This window comes from Prionailurus bengalensis, chromosome A2, assembly GCF_016509475.1.
Source record: "Prionailurus bengalensis isolate Pbe53 chromosome A2, Fcat_Pben_1.1_paternal_pri, whole genome shotgun sequence".
Lineage (NCBI taxonomy): Eukaryota > Metazoa > Chordata > Mammalia > Carnivora > Felidae > Prionailurus > Prionailurus bengalensis.
The window spans coordinates 149,275,022-149,295,980 of NC_057348.1; the positions used below are offsets into that span (position 1 = coordinate 149,275,022).

The 20,959-nt window shown below is 44.0% G+C and overlaps 1 protein-coding gene and 1 long non-coding RNA gene across 2 annotated transcripts in view; one reads left to right on the top strand and one right to left on the bottom strand.

The window, feature by feature from the left end:
* Window positions 1-20,959, top strand: part of EXOC4 (exocyst complex component 4) — a 754,752-nt gene that overhangs the window by 717,666 nt on the left and 16,127 nt on the right. The window lies entirely within an intron of this gene.
* On the bottom strand, window positions 5,646-20,160 carry LOC122488300. The gene is made up of 3 exons (XR_006298594.1): window positions 20,034-20,160; window positions 17,260-17,262; window positions 5,646-5,825 (listed from the first exon to the last, which is right to left on the bottom strand). It is a non-coding gene; the product is annotated as an uncharacterized LOC122488300 (long non-coding RNA).

Genomic DNA, 20,959 nt, shown 5'->3' on the forward strand with positions numbered 1-20,959 from the left:
GAGGATTAAGCTAAAAAAAGAATGTTAAAACCTCATAAGATTCCCTCCTGGTTCCATACCCAAAATAAATGAAAACATATGTCCATACGGAAACTTGTATATAAATAGCATTATTATGTTTAACAACCACAAGGTGGAAACAACCCATATGTCCATCACTGGATGGACGGGTAAACAGATGCGGTATATCCACACAATGGATTATTATTTGGCTATAAAAGATTGAAGTACATGAGTGAGCCCTGAAAACATTATGCTCAGTGAAAAAAGACAGTCACAAAAGATCATATAACTATATGATTCCATTCATATAAAAGTCCAGAATAGAGAAATCCATAGAAACAGAAAGTAGGTTAGTAGTTGCCTAGGGCTGGATGGGGAGCAGGGGGGACAGGGGCGTGGTAGCCAAAAGGTACAAGGCTTCTTTTTGAGGTGATGAAAGTGTTCTAAATTCGGCTGCGGCGATGCTCGCACATATCCATAAAGACGGTAAAAGGCATTGAATTGTACACTTGAAGTTGGTGAATTATACAGTGTGTGAATTACACTGCAATAAAGCTGTTTTTTAAAAAAACGAATAAGAACTAAAGTTGAGAACAGTGGTAAAGAATGACGGGGGGCTTCTCTCTCTCTCCCTCTCTCTCTCCCTTCTTCCCTCTCTCTCTTTCCCTCTCCCTCCCTCCCCCTTCCCTCTCTCTCCCTTTTTCTCCCTCTCTCCACTGCTCCCCCCCAAAAGGGAAATACAATCTGTGGTTGGGGACAGACACCACTTCTGGAAGTAACCAGAATGCTTTTAGTGTGCCTGGTGATTTTTTAAAGTCATTATCAAGAGTTGATTATGGAGCTAATTAGGACTATAGAACTTCCAGCTAGACAAAGAGAAAATGGCACTTGGGAGGGTAGAGACAGGTCTTACCAGTCGGAAATGTAACAAACATCTCCATCCCAGCTGGGGGAGGACTTGCTTCTTACAGGAAAGCAGCGATGCTGCAATCCCAGGGTTCAAACCGATGCATCTAATGGAGGAGAAAGAATCAAGGCTCCATTATAGATCCATTAGGTTAAGAGTAGCTAAAGAAGTGTAAGGAATTCTTTTGTTTTGTGTTGGCAAGAAAGATTTTTCTTTTCTAAGTTTTCATTTGCTACTGAATCTCTCAGTTTAGCTTGTTTTCATAAGCACACGGTGAGTTCAGTTACAAAGTCGTGATTTAAAATTCTAAATGTCTGATCTCCCTAGGAACCCAAACCATCTGGGATTGTAAAGTATGACTCGTTATTGCCACCTGATGACAACAGAGAGTACAGCTCTTCTAGAAATTCGAGCCCTTTTAGACACAAATGAACCAGGGGCGCCTGGGTGGCTGAGCATCTGACTCTTGACTTGGGCTCAGGTCACGATCTCACGGTTCCTGAGACTGAGCCCCACGTTGGGCTCTGCCCTGACAGCACGGAGCCTGCTTAGGATTCTTGGTCTCCTCTCTCTGCCCCTTTGTCCCTCTCCCTCTCTCTCTGTCAAAAATAAACATTTAAAAAAAAAATTTTTTTTTAAAGAAACAAATGCACCCGTTGCCAGCTGAAATTCAGAATCAGTGGCACAGATGATGACACAGTCTCTTTAGAAGGTCCTCTGACCTTGGAATAAGAAGGAGGCCCCTTGTCATAGGAGTCTTTAAGTCTTTTCTTACAACCACGTTACCTAGAAAGCAGCACTCTGTATATCGAAAGTGACTTTCGATATATTACATTACAGTGTTAGGTAGGTGTTGCCCTAAGTCTGTCACCACCTTCTCCTGCGGTGGTAGCTGCTGCTGTCCCTGTCCCATGGCCGCCACTCGGGTGTCGGTGGCAGCTGCCAGCCTATTCTCGCAACTCCCGCTGTCATCGCCATCACGCACAAGCTGTTCCCTCTGCCACTGTCTTCCTGCTGCTCGTGGGACTGATTGGCACCTCTCCAGCCACATCAAGGTGCAGAAGCTTTTCGCCACCCCAGGCTCAGAGCCATCTGACACCCTCTACTGCCACTGCTCATCACCACCCTCCTAGCGATGACGCCAGCTGGGACCAGCCCAGCCCCGAGCTGGGTGGCTCCAGTGGCAAAGGGAGGATGATAGTCCGCTTGCTACCTGCAGAGGCAGCTGGGCGGGGCCTCTCAATGACACTGGACCTGGGGACTCCAGACATCCTGCGTCTTTAAGAGTCAATACATTAGAGCCCAGCATCTCTCCTCTTCACTTGTTTCTGGAGTTGATAGCAATGCGAAACTCTACACACGATGAACGGCTTCGGCAGATTCCTCCTCACCATGTGGCTGCTCAGATGCCCACAATAAGCAGTACCACGCCCTCCCTGCCCATACACTGAATTTCAGTGCCATACGTTAAGAGTCATGTTAAAACACTTTGTGTCATCTCCAGCGTTTTTAACAGAGCTCGTGAGGTTTAAATAATATGTAGGACTCCACATGGCAGACCCCACGACCATACTTTCACAGAAAAAGAAGCAAGAATACATCCACGGCTGAGAAAGGATAAGAGGGGATTTACCGGTAAATGCAAGCGGCCAACAAACTTCTAGAAGATGGGGTATAGTTGATGGATGAACTGGTGGGGAAATCCTCTGGCTGGAATACGCAGCGAGTGCTTTGGAGAAGTTCCAGGTTCATAACCAACAATTAAAAACGAGAATGCCGAGAGAAACTGAAAACAGAGGGACGAGTGAAAATTTTATAAATGGGAAAATGTCATTGTAGCACTGTTGTGTTCACCCCTTCAAAACGCCAGCATCCAGAATTTATGCCTGAAGGAGCCATCTTAGGAAATAGTCAAGGGAAGTCCGGGCATCTGGTGTGGATGTTGCAGCCCCAGAATGAGCCCTCTCCATTGTGGCTTCGGAGAAGGAGGTTCCCCACTGGACACTTGGCATCCCCACCCGCTCACCCTAAAGAGAAACAAACCTACCTTCTGGCACTTTCAGCACCACCCACGTAACGCTCCCAGGCCAAGAGGAGAGGCTTTTTAGGAACCTGATCCGACCTATACTTAGAGGCCTAGCATCCAACTAATTGGAGTCGCAGGAAAAGAGACGAGAAAATGCATGGGAAGGGAAAGTACTACAGAACTCGTAGAGACGCTTTTCTAAAACTAAGAGCCTGAGAGACTCTTAAAGACAGAGAACAGGCTGAGGGTTTCTGGAGGGGAGGTAGGTGGGGGATCGGCTAAGTGGGGGGGAGGGAGAGGGACTAAATGGGTGATGGGCATTACAGAGGGCACTTGTTGGGATGAGCACTGGGTGTTATATGTAAGTGACGAATCACTGAATTCTACTCCTGAAACCCATGCTACATTGTGTGTTAATTAACTTGGATTTAAATAAATAAACAAACAAACAGACAGTAAGACTAAGGGCACATGTTTTCACAGTAGAAGAGTCTGTTGGGTGCCCGGTGCGGTGAATGAAGAAAAGAGTCTCACGGAAAGACAGCCTCGTGAATTTTTAGAATGCCAAAAGTAAAGTTCCTACAAGCTTCAGCAAGCGAGGGAGAAAAAAAAAGTCAACCGCATCAGACTTGTGATCAATAGCAAGCACTGAGTGCTAGGAAATAATGAAGGGGTATCTGCTCAGCTCAGAGGAAGAATGATTTCAACCTAGAAATGTGTATATCCAGAGAGTGTATCAGTCATGCTGAGGGCAAGATGAAGACATTTTTAGATTTACAAGGATTCAGAAAGCTTACTTCTCATGCTCTTCTTCCTGGGGGACTAACTGAGGATGTATTCAAGCAAAGCAAGTAAATAAACCAAAAAATTAGAAAACATAGTGTCTAAAAAGCACTTGATCCCACTTGGAAAAAGAGTGAAAGGGCAGCCCTGAAGCAGGTACAACACCCTCAGGAAAAGGGCCTTGGCGTCGGGGTGGGGGGGGGGGGACCCAAAAAAAGTGGATAGTTGATTAAGAAGAAAAAACAGGGGGGCACCTGGGTGGCCTGGTCAGTTCGACTTTGGCTCAGGTCATGATCTTTTGGTTCGTGAGTTCCAGCGCCACATCGGGCTCTGTGCTGACAACTCGGAGCCTGGAGCCAGCTTTGGATTCTGTGTCTCCCTCTCTCTCTCTCTGCCCCTCCACCTCTCACACTCTGTCTCTTTCTCTCTGTCTCTCTGTTTCTCTCTCTCTCAAAAATAAATAAACAGTAAAAAAAAAAAAAAAAAGAATTTTAAAAAACTTAAGCTATGATAAATACAAACAATGCAAAAAGAAAAAAGAAAAAGAAAAGCCAATCTGAAATTTTGATGGGAAAAAAACAAACTGTACAAGAAATTCCTGGTCCGAATACAAAGCAGGCCTCCAGAAGCATGCTCTCGAAAAGGCCCAGCGGTTATGACTGGCGGATAGAGAAGGAAATGTCTCCTTACACAGTACCAGGCCTGGCACTGAGCAGACACCCACAGTGACATAAATGCCCTCTGCTGGTTTTCATGAGTCACCATGCAGACAAAGCATGCACTTGTGTCTTTAGGGTCACACAGGCAAAAGTAAAAATGTAGCTGAGAGAAAATGGAAGATGGGGGCCAAGTGGAAGGCGGTGTGTGGACCGTAGAGAGGAACAAAGGTTTGCAAAAGGGTCATTAATAGTTTCATCTTTGGGGTTGTGGGAGGGGGGATGGGCTAAATGGGGAAGGGGCACCAAGGAATCTACTCCTGAAATCACTGTTGCACTATGTGCTAACTAATGTGGATGTAAATTTTTAAAAATTAAAAATAAAATTAAAAAAAATAGTTTCATCTTAAAAAGTGGGGGCAGTCAGGAGATTAGTGGAAGTAAATATAATGGTCTAGGCCGTTAATTATTTAAATTATCAAGGACAGCACTTTCACACTGAAAAAATAAAATATAGAAAGAGGAGAGAGAGATTGCAGGCGAGTTGTACTTTGGCTTCTCACACCAGGTTTATCTAACACCAGGATACTTTTGGCTACATGAAGCAGGAAACGCTGATTTAATGGCTTAAAACGTTTCTTTTCCTTAAAAAAAGGGGGGGAGTTGACAAGCGACTCTTAAATATAGAGAACAAACTTAAGGTTGTTGGAGGGGTGGTGGATGGAGAGATGGGCCAAATGGGTAACGGGCATTAAGGATGCATTGGGATGAGCACTGGTTGTTATATGAGCACTGGTTGTTAAGGGATGAATCCCTGGAATCTATGCCGAAATCATTATTGCACGATATGCTAACTAACTCGGATGTAAATTAAAAAAATAAGTAAATAAAAAAATTAATTAATTAAAAAATAAAAATAAATTCAAAAAAAGTTTTATCTCCCCTAATGTGAAATCTTAAGGTGGGATGGCTTGAGGCCATTTGCTGGCCCATTGATGTCATTAAGAACCTAGGTTCTTTTTGTTTTCTTTTGATAGCCTTTCTAGTTTTATTGTTTTTTTTTTTTAATTTTAATTCAGTATAGTTAACATATAGTGTTATATGAGTTCCAGGTATACAGTATAGTGATTCAGCAGTTCTACACATTAGTCGGTGCTCATCATAAGTGAACTTTTCAATCCCCATCACCTATTTCACCCATCCCCCTACCCACCTTCCCTCTGGTAACCATCAGTTTGTTCTCTGTAGTTAAGAGTCTGCTTCTTGGTTTGTCTCTCTGTTGTTTTCCCTTTTGTTTATTTGCTTCGTTTCTAAAATTCCACATACGACTGAAATCCTAGGGTGTTTGTCTTTTTCTGACTGACTTATTTTCACTTAGCGTTATCCTCCGTAGCTCCATCCATATCTTTGCAAATGGAGAGGTTTCATTCTTTTTTATGGCTGAATAATACTCCGCTGCATATATATTATATCTTGCCAGCTCTCTGCATTTCCTCCCTCAAGGTCTGTTGGCTTCATAGTCCACAGCCCGTTCTGTGGTCCCAGGCTGGCTCGTACATTTCTAAGCATCGCAAAAACATCCAGTGGAAAAAGATAGTTTCCTTCCCTGTGCTTTAGTTTTGTCTCAAGGAAACATTTTCCAGTAGTCCCTCTACAGACTTCCTGTCATGTCTCCTTGGCCCAAATTGTATCACGCACCCTCCTCTAGACCCAGTCACTGCCGGCAGAAATGGAAGATTGCCTTCTTACAATTACTCAGCTGACTTGACTTGGCGGAAGGTCCCTGGAAACGGCAACTTGAGTTCCAGTATGAATCTAAGACGTAGGTATGAAATTTGATAAGATGTCATAGCGATAGACCTATCAAAGAAAAGTTGTTGTCTGTTCAATTATAGACATAATTCAGGGGGAGAAAGACCATAGTGACTGTCTGGTGGCCTTGTTCGGTCATTCTCCCTTGAGATCTAGAAATCTAGGTTTCTTCTTTCTGGCTTACGAATCAAATCAGGATCCTCAGAGCTGCTAAGAACATTTTTTGTCTGATTAAATAGCTTTGTATACTTCACAGATCCTAAGAGATCCCTCGTCCCTTTAGATAGTCTGTAGCTTTCCAATAATAGGGATAGAATAATAGGAATTCTCTATAGAGAATTCTATAGAGAGAGAAGGATTCTGTGCCTCTTCTCAAAACTTCCTGGTTTTGCAACCCAAGAAAGTGGAAACAAAATGCAAGCCAGTGTTTAGATCCCAGCCCTACCAGTCTCTAGTCGCTGCAGTAACCTCCAGTAGTTTCCAAACCTCTAACTCTTCAGTTATCTCTAAAATGGAGGTGATTTGCTTACATTTTAGGGCGGTTTTAAGCCTTAAATGAAACTGCAAATACAAGTACCTTGTTTAAATATGAAGAGAATGTCAGCAATTGTTCATTTTTCCTATCGGAACATGCGAGAGGATATGTAGCACTTGGTTCCCCAGTTTTTAATGTGTTTGATAGTCAGCCAACGTTATTGAAAGTGAGTGAAATTAGGCAAGGCAGAAGAATTTGATTCTCATTTGAAGCATGAATATAGTAACGAGAGGAGAGATGAAAAGCAGCAAGGGTGAAGACCAAAGGGTGAAGATATCGGCGCTTGTGACCAAGTTTTCTCAATCAAAGACTGCAAGCTGTTCCCACAGCGCCCTGAGCTGAATCCTACGGAGCTCCATTGAAGGGGATTTCAGTGGAATGGTTTCCTCCCAGAAGGGGACCGTGGTAACTTTATTTCTTCACCGAAACACTTTGAATTATAAAAAGAAATCAGGCGCAGATCATCAAAAAGCATGAGATGATGGATAAGGTATGTTAGAGGATTATAATTCAATAATAATTGAATTCCTCTAGCAGACAGACTCGGGGAGGTTCAAATGTATCATCTCAATTAGTTCCCACATGCGTCGGTCAAGCTGCGGGCCTGGTGTTACACGTTGTACCCTCCACATCCCTTACGAAGACGACGAGGCAGGGTCGTCTTTCTGTAGTTTTCGTATCCATGGCTTCACACACTCTGCCGTGAATGTTTTAGGCACAGTTGAGAAGTGAGTTGTCCCCATTCCTCTTTGTGGACTTTCTTAGTCCTGAGTAGAGACATCATCTTTCTAGTTTCTTCTCTGCGTTGTCTCCCTTAGAAAACCCTCAGGGCAGTATCCCTGGATTCAAACAGGTCGTCGAACGGGATACCATGACAAAATTAACTGAAGACTTTCTGTGACGTTTTACAAGTTATTCCCCAGCTGTAGCCCAGAAGTTCTTGAAAAAGTACATGTCTTTAATTCCAGTATTCCAGTTATAAAATAGTAGTCCTCGGCATCTTCCTGCTTACCGACTGATTCTGAATGTAGGGAGTTCTTTTCGAAATGCCTCGCACCATGAATAACAGGGAACTTAGGAGGTAACTTGGCTTTCCACTACTTCCCTTTAAAAGGTCAAGATGGGGGGCGCCTGGGTGGCTCAGTCGGTGAAGTGTCCGACTTCAGCTCAGGTCATGATCTTGTAGTTCGTGGGTTCGAGCCCCCCGTCGGGCTCCGTGCAGACAGCTCAGACAGAGCCTGGAGCCTGTTTTGGATTCTGTGTCTCCCTCTCTCTCTTCCCTGCCCCCACTTATGCTCTAGCTCTGTCTCTCAAAAATAAATAAATGTAAATAAATAAATAAATAAATAAATAAATAAATAAATAAATGGTCAAGAGGGGAACACAATCCAGTGCAGTATCGCCTCCCGCACCCCCTGTGGACCATGCAGTGGAACAGACATCACATTTTCTGAGGCAGGTCTGAGAAGCATGAGGCTCAGGAATTGCATATTGATTGTGTAAGAATTAGCATATGTGGCAGATGAGGACTGTCTGAGCTCATTCAACTGAGAGGCACCTGCCTGGAGCCAGTTTGGCCTTGCCGGGCTTTCACATGTCAGGGTTAGGGTTTTAACACTCAGACCGACACAGAGCAGCCTGAGACTGCCCCGTGGAGAGCCAGTGAACACATAAAAAGACTTACGCTTTTATTAATTCCAGGGCATATAACGTGTTGCAGAATAAAAATATTGTCTCCAAATGCTGTGTTGATACTCGAGGCATCTGTGTGTACATTTATGCTCTTGAGGAGCCACTGCATGTAGTCAGTTGTTTAGAAGTTGTTGGCCTCTCTAATTGTCTTATGAGTCTTTTAATTTGGTGAGTAGATGCATCTCTTCTGAGAAATCACTTGCAAAACATTATTTTATTCTCTATTACTTCCTTCTCATTCCTCGGCCCTCCCTGTCTGTGCCCTGTAATTCATCCTCCTCTCTCTTATACTCCTTTCCCTATTTCGTACCTTCTGTTCCTTAGCTGTCCTCCACGGCCCCCATACCCGCATCCTCGCACATAGTAGTGGGAGACCTGCACCAAGCAGCAGGCAGACCACAGGATGCTCCCAGTCTCTGTATATCACCTTTGGGAAAAACGGGGGGCTCTTGTAAGATCCCTGGGCTGTAAATTGGAACCAACATTCTCCTGAGGCTTGACTGGCTCTGGATGAGAGCCCTGAGAGTCCAGAGGAGTGAACATTTGCTTACCCAGCAGTCTCGAAGCACTCAAAGTGCCCGTGTAAAAATATGCATATGTGTATCTGTGCAATAAATCCCATAACCTGCATTCTGACTTGCAGCGATACTGAGGTTTCTTCCTTCATTTTCCCTGCGACAACATGGAAAGATCCACCCACCTGAAACCACCCCATCTGGTGGTCTCCTGCTTCCATCTGGTCTGAATAGACATCCTGATTAATCAGAAGTGGGTGAAAGAGAGCTACATTCAGCTTTATTGGTAGATAGGCGCGCGCACACACACACACACACACACACACAGAAGCATGATATATGTTTGTGTAGAAAAGAAGAGTCTCTGTATATGGAGATGGAGATGTTTCTATGCGTGAGAGGGCAGTGTATGTGATATTTATAGAATCTAAACCATGTAGGGGCGCCTGGGTGGCTCAGTTAGTTAAGCGTCCAACTTTGGCTCAGGTCATGATCTTGCAGTCCATGAGTTCAAGCCCTGTAGCAGGCTCTGTGCTGACAGCTCGGAACCTGAAACCTGCTTCAGCTTCTGTGTCTGCTCCTCTCTCTGCCCCTCCCCCACTCGCTCTCTGTCTCTCACTCTCTCTCAAAAATAAACATTAAAAAAAATTTTAAACAAAAAGAGTCTAAACCATGTAGTAGTAACATGGAGTGCAAAATGGAGCTTCAGGGGGTCCATAAACCGCAAAATTATATGCAAAATCTGCGTTTATGTCAATTTTAATTTTTTCTGGCAAGACAGTCCATGATTTTACTACATTTTCAAAAGGTTCTGTGAGAGTCTCAGTCTCTTTTCTTTGACATTCTTGGAACATTCTCAACAAAAGTTAGGGATCAGAACAGGCAATCGTACTAATGCTAAAATGATATAATCTTGCCAGGCCTGAGTGTTTCCCTCTTCACCACCTTCCATCATAGCTCCCCATTCAGAATTGACTACCACTTCCCAGCTATTCAAAAAAATTTTTTAACATTTATTCATTTTCTGAGAGACAGAGCGTGAGTGGGGGAGGGGCAGAGAGAGAGGGAGACACAAAATCTGAAGCAGGCTCCAGGCTCTGAGCTGTCAGCACAGATCCCGACGGAGGTTTCGGAGGCCTCGAACTGAGGAACCGTAAGATCATGACCTGAGCCCAAGTTGGCCGCTTAACTGACTGAGCCACGCAGGCATCACCCCGCCCTCCCCGCCCCCCATTCAGACTCTTGTGCTGGGCTGCCCCAACAGAAGGAAAGGGGTGGGGGTGGGGGAGGGGAGGATAGAGTGTCACAATACACAAGTTTTCACCTTGTTGAAGAGTTTATATTTGAAAAGAGTTCACCCTCTTCTTTCCTAAAGCAGGTTCCCATTTCTAAGCTTAACAGCATTCTCCAGTCAAGAGGGAAATCTGGAGAGTTGTAGGTTCCCGATTCTCTTGCGTCATCTTTATCTGGCCCAAGCAATTCTTCCTCCAAGTTTGCAAATATTAATAACAGACTAACAGGTTCATTCACTCTGGTTTTGGTTCTCGGTAAAAATAGGCTCACGGTCTGCAATATCTGAACCTTAGTTCCTTAACCTTAGATTTTACATTATATTACGTTAGAAATTTCTAGCACCCTCTGTGGCTCATTCATCTGTCTGGTCAACCACTTATATCCAGTCAACACAAGACTTGGCTGACTCTGTCTTCCTCTGAAAGGTTTAGGTTGGATTCCTGTTTTACTATTTCTCCCATCACTGCTCCCCCACATTTGGAACAAAGCCCCAGTCCTTCAGCTGATATTTTATGTCTTTCCGGTGTCAGCCATTCTTTGTGATACTGCTTCCCTTAAATTGATTTGTTGCTCAATCCTTACAGCAACTTTATTATAAATTACCCAGCCCAAACTTTCCAGGCTTGAATAAAAATTATCCTAATAACTGTCCTTTCTTAACTGGCTAGCTTCTTCTCTCATTGTTTATTCCGGAAACTTCTGTTCCCACTGATCTCACAGTCCTCCTTACATGCGACTCCGTGCCTTTTTTCTGACTGTTCTTTATTCTTAAACTTCCCGCTTGTCAAGATGCATCACACTACAGCCCCTTTTCTGGAATATTCCACTACTCCACTTGACACTCATTTTTCCGTTCTCTGACATCATTGGCATACTGTTTGTATCTTCCGTAATGCAGGCACATGACATATAATAGATGCACATAATATTTGATCATTTCAAAGATGGCTTTCCAACCAGTGGAATCCAAGAGTAATAAAGGTATGTTTTGGGGAAAACAGCTAATGGCTGGTCCCGAATAATCACTGCACAAATGTTTACACATATACACCTAATTCTGAGGTCACTGAAGCTCAATTAACAATTTGTGACATCTTCAATATTCTAGTATGTCAGCAAAGAAAAAGATTACATGTTTAATGCTGATGCTTCTAAAGGGTAGCCAGTCGCCTGTGAAAAAGAAGAATGGTACTGTTACTGATCATCTTACACAGTATAGATGGCTGGCCCTCTCTTTGACTAATCAAGTGACAATTTAGTATTGCTTCCCAAGCATATTTCTTGCCTGAAATGTGATCAGCTGGTGTGTACCTTTACCCCCTGATAAACATAACAGTGTTTCCCTTCCCCTCTCAAAACCAATGGTAAATGCCACCAAATTGGTATATGTCCACCTCTCCCTGTGATTATGGCATCAGATATTTGTGTATGGTCCCATTCCAGTTCATTCCAAATAAGGAAGAATTTTACCATCATAATTGCTGTTCCCAAAGAGTAACATAAACTGCTGTAGTCAGCAAAAAATATATATCATCTTTCCCTTACTATATATTGAATTGCTGAGTCTCTCTCTTCTTCAGACCCAATAGTCATTTCTTTGCCTCCTTAATTTATGCATGAAGCTAAAAGAAAAATCACTTAGTATTCTTAATAAAATGGCATAAGGTTTAGATAATTTTTTACCATATGCAGTAAAAATGCAAATGTGTGTGGCTTATTTGCAAATGCAGACATTAATAACTGATATTTAAACAGACTGGATTAGCAATTTTACTGATATATTCAAGAGATTTTTCCAATAATTTGCACACTCAAAATCAATTTGAATACAACATGTAAATTGAATTTAATTTTTTGATATAAAATTGTAGTTATCAGCTTGAACCATTAAATTTACTATTTAATATATGCTTTCCAGCTCACTTGGTTAGAATTTCATTGCGCCTTATCTATATAAATTTAATTAGGCTTGATATCATCAGTATATTATAGAACTAATTAAAGATTTAGATAAGTGCTGAGGGGGCTTATTGAGACTCCATAAAGTTCCATTTGGAAAATGAGATATTCTTCCTTCAGTTCATTGTAAGAGAATGAACCCGCAAGAAGTGCATCTTGCAGTGTTTCCGAAAAATTATTTAACTGGATTTAACGTACTTATTCCATTCTTTGAAGAGCTTTTTAATTACTCTGTATCTTTGTACAGTCCAACAACAGTTATAATCTTTATTTAAAGGCTTGAAAATCCTCATTTTCCTCTCCTCCCACTGAGCTAGCTGCCTTGTATTCCGGTGCGCGCGTGCGTGTGTGTGTGTGTGTGTGTGTGTGTGTGTGTGTGTGTTTAGAGGTAGGTAGGACAGGATTTGTATACCCTGATTGAGATCATATCATTGTGTAATAAAACTTCTGGGGAAGTCTGTCAGTCCTCACGAGCAGAATAAGCGTCGGGAAAGATCAGAGAGTGCCTGCCGTAAACACGGTAGGAAAAGACAAAAGATGAGAAGCACTGACCCAAGGGGTAATGCCTGGACAAAGCCGAGGTCCCCCCTCAGAGGGATGGCTACTTTGAGTACATCATTTTGTAGCATTCCCTTTGAATTCCCTTGTATGTGCATCTCTACGATACACAGTAGAAAGCAGATGAGTTTAAAAGACTGTGATTTCCACTAAGTGCTTTGTATCTTCATTACAAAGCACAATAAAGCTTTTTATTACAAGGGAGCCGCTATTACTTTCAATTGAATATGCACTGAAATAAAGCTGCATCTACTGCTCTCCCAGGGTGCCCAGTGCTCTTGTCAAAAGCACGTTTTTTTGCCAGCACAGACTGAGTGACACAACGTGTGGTAGGAAAGAGATGAAAGTGAGGGGACAAGTAACAAATGTGGGCTGTCTATGACCGGGTATACTGTGTGCCTCTGGACAGAGGCACCCAGGAAGCCAGAAACATTGTCAAGAGCCTGTGTGGTGTGAGGGAAACGTTACAGGCTCTGGGGCTTAGGAGATACAGATTGAAAACTCTCCTGTTGATTAGTTATATGACCTGGGGGCTCATCTCTCCGAAGCATGAATTCCTTTTCCTGGAAAATGCAAATAATAATGATGATGCTGCCTCTCCTGCCACGTCAGTCTCCCTCGTGGGTCAGGATGGCTTTCAGATGTCCTCTCTGGTGGTCTAATCCGTGTATGTTTCCAGATACGGAAACTGAGGTACAGTGGCATTCAGTGCTGTGATCATGATCACCAGTTAGCTAGTGGCGGGGCGAGGACTGGAATAGATGCACGCGAGGTGGCACATCGTGTCCACACTGTCACATGGAATATGAAAGAAAGCATAGGCATTTTCTTAATGACACCTTCACCGCATTTGATAGCCCTGCGACTCCTCCCGGCAAGCAAGCATTTCTGAAACATCACTGCAGTTTTGCTGCCCAAATGATTTGTCAACATGTGCACCCCCAGCCTGGAAAAACATTTGCAGAAACACTTGGGTCACAAACCAGTGTTTGTTTCACCACCGCACTTGAAAGGTTTCTCTTTGAAAACACTAGACCTGTTTCCCAGGAAAGCAGATTCTCAGCAGAAGCAGAAACCTGCATCGGGAGGGACCCCACCCCCAGCTACCTGGACTGGTACATCAGGGCCCTCCAGGCATAGCAGTTCCTTTGTGGCCTGTAAGGAACGTGTAACATCTCCCAGCATGACCTCAGATGGTCATGATTTTGAACTATATAATTTTGAACTATATAATAGGTTTGTTACGCTCCAGTAAGTTTGGGGCAGCAGGTGAGTTCTCTCCTATGTCTGTGAATTTACACTGTTGAGAAGGATGTGGAAAAAGGAGGCAGGAAACTGGCTCAGTGTAGAAAGGACAGATGGAAGGCTTACTTGGTTTTTCCCCATTATTTTTTTTAAATGTTTATTTATCTTTGAAAGCTAGAGACAGAGAGAGAGAGCGGGGGAGGGGCAGATAGAGAGGGAGACAGAATCCCAAGTGGGCTCTGTGTTCTCAGCACAGGGCTCAAACTCACGAGCCATGAGCTCATGACCTGAGCCGAAAACAAGAGTTAGATGTTCAACTAGTTGAGCCACCCAGGTGCCCCTCTTCCCTGTTCTTTTCCACGCTCTCCTGCTTAGTGTCTGCAGCTCAACACAGTAGTACTAAATTGAGGCGCAGGGTGTTTAGGATAACCTTGGTTAGTAGCACCAGTCTGATAATTAATGATGGAGCACGGTCTAGTGACTAGATCAGCAGCTCGGGGGTCCAGGCAGAGTGGGCTTACTCATACCGCTATGGACTCATGGATAAACCCAAGTAACGCCTGTGCCATCTTTCTCTCCTTTCCTTTCCTCTACTGATACTCACGTCACTAGAGCAGCATTTCCCCGGGGCCACAGGAGAATAACCAGGAGGCCACCTCTTGCTTCCTGATAGAGCTCACTAGACCACACGTGAAGCCCTGCGGAAGTTCATTAGATTTTTGAAAGCACTGGAAATTAGGAGACACTGATTCTGAAGGCAGCAAATGTGAAGGGGACGGAAGACACCCTTCTGCTCTTTCCTACAACCTTCCTCAGTATTGGTGAAATCCTGGGTTCAGGTTTCCAGGTTGTTTTCGCTATCTTTTGAGTAACTTTCCACTTTTCCTATTGAGAATCAACATAGTTGTTTTTTTTTTCCCCCCCAGACCTGTACCCGCTGGGATCACAGGCTGTCCTGCCCTACACCTTCCTCTCTAGTGCAGCCTCAACTCCACCCTGAAAAGTCTCATTCCCGTGAATAAAGACCTGAAAGGGCCACTATATAGAGCAGATAACTGCAAGAAGTCTTTTCTTTCACTTTAACTTAGCATAAGTGAGCACAGCCGTCCTGCTGTGAGGAGTTGTCTGCACCTCAGTCCTCATTTTCCCCCATCCAGTGCCCAGGCTATAAGAGTAACAATAATATATTTTTTGCTGGATATGTGTGTTTGCATGGCACGTTACAGTTTACATAGCGCTGTCATAAATATGATCTCAGTGGATCTTTCCACTATGAGTAAGTCATTTCTGTCTCCCCAGGCTTGGTCCTGGGTGTGAACTGTTTTCTTATGTACCAATTCAGAATTTTTCTGGAATGATCTGGGGGAGGTACGATAGGGAAGTATATTATTATAGAGGCAGGATTCATTCGGTCTGTTGTTAAACAACCAGGTGACCTTAGCTATTTATTTAGCCTCTGTGAACTTTGGTCGTGAAGATGAAATCAAATACACCTGTAAAGCATCTGGCATGTAGCGTTAAAGAAATAAGAATTGTTCCCCTTCGTAAAACGTTAGTATAATCAATTGTGAATCTTTGGCTCAATTATATTTCTGTTACTCTGTAATCATGCACATAAAATTGTTCCCAGTTCTAACCTGTTTTTCTAGTAGGGGTTATTCATCATTAGTTGTCATCAATGTTTCTTGAGAGTAGCATACACGAACAGAGGGAGTTCAAAGGCATTTAGTGCAAAGATTTTGGAGGAGGGGTCACGGGAGGACCTCCAAAAGTCTGGAGCCCTGAGAAATGGCTTTAGTACCTTTCGGGGGAAAAATGTGAGCTGGTGGAAATGTTTCTGTGTCTGTCAGCTTACGGAGACACTTCGGCAAATGTCCCAAGCGGACACTGAACTGCAGCAAATGTCTTGATTAATGGACCCATCTTCACAACACTATCGGCTGTGGGTGTACATCTTCTGTATAGTTAAGAAGTCAGGGTTCTAGTTCATAAAATTAGCATTTTTATAACAGCTTGAGATCGGGGGCACCTGGGTGGCTCAGTCGGTTGAGCGTCCAACTTCGGCTCAGGTCATGATCTCACGGCTCTTGCGTTCGAGCCCCACGTCAGGCTCTCGGCTGACAGCTCAGAGCCTGGAGCTTGCTGCAGATTCTGTGTCTCCTTCTCTCTCTGCCCCTCCCCCACTTGTGCTCTGTATCTCTTTGTCTCTCAAAAACAGATAAATGTAAAAAAAAAATTTTTTTTAACTTTATAACAGCTTGAGATCTAATTTATATACCATAAACATTAACCCTTTTAAGATGTGCAGTTCGCTGGGTTTTTTGGTATGGTCATAGGGTCGTGCGGCCATCATCACTAGATAATCTTAGAGCATTTTCCTCAGGGAGAAAGGAAACCCTGTATCAGACGCTCGTCTCCCCACCCCCACCCATGGCAACCGCTCATCTTTCTGTCTCTGGATTTGCCTGTTCTGGATATACCATTTGAACGGACTCACACAACGGTGTGGTCTTCTGTGACTAGCTTTTTTAGCTCACATAATGTTTTCAAAGTTCACAAAATTAGCATTTGTCTTAATGTTAGGATGCAGGGCTGAGTTAAAAATACGTATCCACTGCGGAGCTTGGGGAGCTCAGTTGGTTGAGCGCCCGACTTCGGCTCAGGTCATGATTTTGGGGTCCCTGAGTTCGAGCCCCGCATTGGGCTCTCTGCTGTCCTCGCACAGCCGGCTTCGGATCCTCTGTCCCCGTGTCTCTCTGCCCCTCCCCCGCTCGTGCTCTCTCTCAAAAATTAAAACTAAAATTGGGGCACCTGGGCGCCTCAGTCAGTTAAGCATCCGACTCTTGGTTTCGACTCAGGTCATGATTTCAGGGTTGGTGGGTTCGAGCCCTGAGTCAGGCTCTGCACTGTCAGCGCACAGCCTACTTGGGGTTCTCTCTCTCCCTCTCTCTCTCTGCCCCTCCCCTTCTCGTGCTGGCTCTGTGTCTCTCAATAAATAAACCTGTTTAAAAAATTAAAATGTGTATCCACCTACCCACCCCAACACCTGGCCTATGGCCTGCTCTCATTTTCTTTTCTTTCTTTAGGTGGGCAGGGGGGAGAAAAGTAAAATGCTTTTATTGAGATACAACGTACGCCCAGTAAAGTGCAAATCTTAACTGTGTAGCTTGACTACAACCAGATGACCGTCACCCGGATAAAAATACAGACTATTAGAATCAGCCCAGAAGCGGTTTGAGCCCCCCCTTCCTAGTCATTACCTCCACCACAGGTACTTCCTGATTATGTGTAGTTTTATTTTTCTGAGTCCCAGCACACCCACACATCGCATGCGGTCTCGTAGCCCCTGCCGCATCCTCATTTTCACAACAGACGTTTCCCCGGCACTCGGGGCCTCGGTCACTGCATTCATTACTGCTGGTTCCCATGGGAAACGAGGCGACACTAAACCTCCCGGGAGCCCCGTGCTGTGCGCCCTGTGTCCTCCTGATTTTCTGGGCCAGGTGACCCCCCGGCCTTGGGCCTCCTCCTTGCCTTGGGCTCCAGCTTTCCTTCCAAACACCAGCGCTCCCCCCTCACGGGACTCTCCATCAGGTACAATTTGTGGCCAGCGTTGAGCTCCAACGGGAAGTCTTTTGAGGGGAAACCCCAATTTGTGAGAGGCAGCCCCCTCCACCGCCTCCATTAGACTGGCCTGCTGTGTCTAGGTGGTTTTTACCCTGCTTGGCACACTATTCCTCTCATGCAATTCCATGCCTTCGCTTCTCTGCAGAAATTTAAAAAAAAAAAAAAATCTTTTATGCAGGAAATTAAGTTTTCATTTTAAATTCACTTTATGGTCTTTGAAAAACTTTAGTTTTTTGTGTGGTCCAGAGCTATAGGTTAGCATTAGCATTTAAATGGAGGTATTAAACGCGCTCAAAGACCTTCCACTCATAAGGTGCCCTTACTGGGAGGTTTTTCAAATCTGATACTTTTTTCCTCCTACAAAAAGAATGCAAATGCTATATATATTTTCCCCATCAAACCCCCTTTTCTTTGTTTATAGACTTAGGAGAATGGCATTGTTGAACAGTCTCGAATTAGTCTTTTTATATGGAAAGGGCCAGTTTAAAAAAAAAAAAATCACTGTTCTGCCCCTCAATGCCGGATTTTCTCTGCGGACTCTCAGAATGAATTTCCCTGTGGTTAATTTGATCCTGTTACACCTCCTATCCCTCCACACACCCTCCCCAGACTCAAATCCTGCTTCTACACCAAGAATGTGGCGTAAATTCTTGCTGGGCAATATGACGCTCTCGGTTACCAGTGCTCCGGGAATCCCCGTAGCTGTAGTAGAGAATCCCACGGACCAGGCTTGGAATCCAGGATCAGTCCATGAAGACTTGTGACCTTGTTCTCGGATTCCCTCTTTCTCTTCTGCCAAGCTAAGGTTATCAAGCCTGTTGTGTGTGGTTGGCAAGAGATTAAACAAGATGATGGTCGTACTCCTAATTAAAATTGTGTATGTGATTGATTATATACACCCTAGTCCTCCCTGCCTCATTTTTCCAACAGCCCAGCGGAGGAGTGAGGTGAATGGGGTCCCTTCTGCCTTCTTCTCTCCCTGCTACCACCTACCCTTCCCTCTCTGCCTCTTCTCGGTCCTTCTGCCTGTGTTGTAACAGTTCCACACCAGCGTTGAGCTGAATGGAAGGCACTAGAGGTGACAGCCAGGATGTGTTTTTCTGAGGTGCTGGCATTCATCTCTCTCTTTGAGCTTGAGTTTGTTCACTACAAGCTTGGGGACGTGGTGAAGACATCTAGAAGATGGGTACGGTCTGACGAGGAGAAAATGAGCCAAACCAGGGAGAAGAAGGGTAAACCGACAGTCAGAAGGCGCCCTTGCTGCTCAGAGTGTCTGTCCTGCGCCCTGCAGCCAGAGAAGTCTTTCTCAAACCCAGTTGTCCTCATGTCTGACTTGTTTCTCAGACCCTCTGTGTTCAGATTCCTTCCCATCAACCACAGCGCTGGTTCCCAAATGCCGGCGTATAAACATAAACCAAAGCAAAACTGTGCTCATCTTTGGGAAAATTAGAAAAATAATGACCATCTAGTGAGTTTCTGAGTTTCTTATTGAAGAAAACATGTTTTGTTCTGAAATAATTACCTTTCTACTTGAGTATTAAAATACCTTCTTTTATTAAATCCTGGTAATAACAGGTCATTGTTTTATCTTAACAACATAGGCAAAATGGAAGGTCAACAGGCCTGTCAGTCTCACCTTCATCCCCTTATTCCACCTGCCCATGAAGGCCCAAGGTCTCTGGCATGACACACAGGGTCTATTTTGTTCTGGCCACAGCTTACCTTGCTGACCTCTTGTCCTTCCCTCCCTCCACACCACAGCCTTGCACTCCAGTGAGGAATAAACCATTTGTAGTAGCCCCTTCCTCCCAAATATCATAGTCCTCCTGCCTTGCTACCCAGTTCCCACATTCCATCGCCTTCGCTTGTGGAATACTTTCTTTCCGTCATGTTTGCTCAGCCCCGATGTCACCTCCAAACAGCCTTCTTGGACTGCTCTAAGAAGGATACAGTCCCTCCGACTGTGCTCTTAGGAAGTCTCATTTGTACCTTTATTATAGCCACTGTCACACTGCTATGATCCCATGGCTACTGTCCCCCCCGGAGAGCGGAGTTTTACTCATTTCTGCAGCCCCAGTATCTATTATATACTACCTGATGCGTAATTGATACTTAAATGTTTGTTGAGCAAATAAACAAAGAATGATTTTGAAAGGTACTCTATAAGCACTGAGGATGCTACAGAGAGTCATAAGACACAGTCTTTGTCATCAGGAAGCCTCATTCTGGGAGAAGATAATAAATACATATTATGGTACATCCAAACAATTGAATCCTCTGCAGCCATTAAGAAGAATGAGGCAGGTCGATATGTGCTGAAGTGGAACCATCTCCAAGATATATCGTTAAGTGGGAGAAGCCAGGTGCAGGAGAGCATGTAAACACCATTCCTCTTTAACTATATGGGCACACGTGCACACACATACACACACACACACACACACACACACACACACAACTATGCTTGTGTGTGTATAAAACGTGTTTGGAAAGATACCCTGGAAACTAACAACAGCAATTGTTTCCAGGAAAGGAAATGGTGGGTGGCTAGGAGACAGGAGTAGAAAAAGACTTTGCACTATATGCATTTTGATACCTTTTATTTTGCCTATTAAACAAACACTTATATGTTATGTGTCAGGCACTGCTTTAAGCACTTTGCAGGTATTAGCTCATTTAATCCTCCTAATACCCGATGTGGGAGGTGCTATCGTATCCTCATGGAAGACCCTAGTACCCCTTTTTTATGGTATCCCCAGTTCATAAAGAATCTTATTAACCTCTTTTAAAAGCAAATACTATACTCTGAATGACACATTAAATGGGTGACCCATGCAGTAACAGAGGAGGGAGAAATTGTTGAGGATACCTTCATAGAGGATTGAGATTTCATCAGTCTTGAGGGTTATTTAGACTTTGGATACACAAGCCCAGTGCCCAAAAGTATAAAGTATGTTCTAGGGATGTTGAGCAGCTCAGTTTGACTTAAATAGAAGGTTGATACAGAGGGGGAAATGGGAGAGAAGATTTACTAGGGACCAAATCTATACATAAAAGACTTTGGATGTCAGTGTCAGAAGTTTGGACTTGATCCTGTAGGCACCAGTGAACACACATAAGGTTTTTGGTTTGGGTTTTGTTTTTGTTTTTGTTTTTTTACCCTCGACAGTAATCTGATCTAGTTGGAACCGGAGAAGATTAGTCTGGGAGGAGTGAGTGAGTGTGACAGACTCCAGCAGGAGACAGTTGTTATAACCTATTGAGAAGAGACTCGGATTTGCGATCACGTCACTGGAAATAAGCAGGGAACGTACAAGATATTACAGTGGTAGACCCGGCGATGATCAG